General features: G+C 70.5%; 1 protein-coding gene across 8 annotated transcripts in view; it reads right to left on the bottom strand.

The window, feature by feature from the left end:
- FOXP1 (forkhead box P1) overlaps positions 1–491 on the bottom strand; it is a 344,878-nt gene extending 344,387 nt beyond the window's left edge. For 3 of the 8 annotated variants that reach the window (XM_021409237.1, XM_021409240.1, XM_021409238.1), the window contains exon 1: positions 470–487. The gene's annotated coding sequence lies outside the window, so the exon portion shown is untranslated. Of the gene's footprint in view, positions 1–469 lie in introns of all 8 variants that reach the window. The other 5 variants (XM_021409250.1, XM_021409249.1, XM_021409247.1 and 2 more) reach the window with 4 other exon arrangements.

Raw genomic sequence — 1,334 nt, forward strand, 5'->3', positions numbered from 1 at the left:
CCCCGCGCCGCCGGTCGCTCCGGGCGGGCTGGGGGCGGCCCGCGCCACCCCCGCGGAGGGAGATGTTGTTATTTTTTGCTGTTGTCAGTCTCTGACGTCACATCCACCTGCTGGGTAAACAAGGCTCGGTGCAAGGGAAAAATAGGGGGGGGGGGAGGAATAATAATAATAATAAAAGCGGGGTGGGGGTTGCAGAGCTCGGAGGCGATCGCTTGCGGGGCGGGGGGTGGAGAGGTGGCCGCTCCGGGAAAGCGAAGCGGGTGCGCAGCGCTGCGCGGGTTTTGCGCGGCGGCAGGCGCAGGGCAGCGCCGCATCCTCGGGCCCGCAGCAACTTTTCGTTTCCCCCGACCTCCCCTCCATCCGCACGCCGCGCACCCCCGGCACGCTGCGCGGGTGGCTTGGGGGGGGAGAAGGGCCGGGGGGGGGTTAGGCCCGCGGGTACCCGTGTATCCCCCCCTTACCTCCTTACCTGCGCGGAGCGACGAAGCGGGCGCAGCCTGCGCGCCTCACCCCCCCCCCGACCCCCCCGCCCAAGCAGCGTTGCGCGGGTGCGCAGCGGCGCGCACCGGCCGCCGAGCGGGAGTGCGGGAGCCGAGTGCGGCGCTGCTCCCAGGGAGTCGCGCATCCCGCGCCGGGGTTCCCGCACTGCCCCGCGGGACGGCGCCGGGAAACAGGGAGCGGGGCGGGGGAAGCTGAGAGCAGCCCCATAAAGTTTCAGATCCCGGTGGGGAGCCGGCACCGAGCGGCCGCGGGATGAGGGCGCGAGGGGAGCCCGAGCGGGGCCGGGGGGCGGTGGGTGCTGCGAGTGAGCGGGCGGCCCCGAGTTACCGACTTTGTTCGCTACAAACTCTTTTCTCGCTACTGCGGGCACCCTTTCGGGATCTATTTTCTTCCCCCGCTCCTTTAGATTTGGTATTTGTTCTTGGTTGGGGCTTTTTTTTGCGTTCTACCTTCCAGCGGGGCTGAAACAAAGCTCCCGGGGCGAGGGGGGGGGTTGGAGCAGCTCGCCGTGCGCGGTACCGCGGAAGCAGCTCCGCACGGCGGCTCTGGGGACGCGGAGCCCCGCGGGTCTCCCGCAGGCGCGGAGCCGCTCGCCCCCCGCCGCGCTCCGCTCTCGGGGCCGGGCCCGCGGCGCCACCTCCCGGCGGCAGCGCCCCATGGAGCGGGGAGCGCTGCGCACCTGGGTGCGGGGCGGGCGGCGTGCCCGTACCTCGATCGTGCTGCCGTACGCAGCGAAGGGGAAAATCGCTGTAAATAAAAGAGTGGCGGAGGTGACGATTGGGCCGTGCGTTGCGGGACAGCAGACACCCGAGAGCTGCGCAACGGAAAGGAAG

Source organism: Numida meleagris, chromosome 11 (assembly GCF_002078875.1).
Source record: "Numida meleagris isolate 19003 breed g44 Domestic line chromosome 11, NumMel1.0, whole genome shotgun sequence".
NCBI lineage: Eukaryota > Metazoa > Chordata > Aves > Galliformes > Numididae > Numida > Numida meleagris.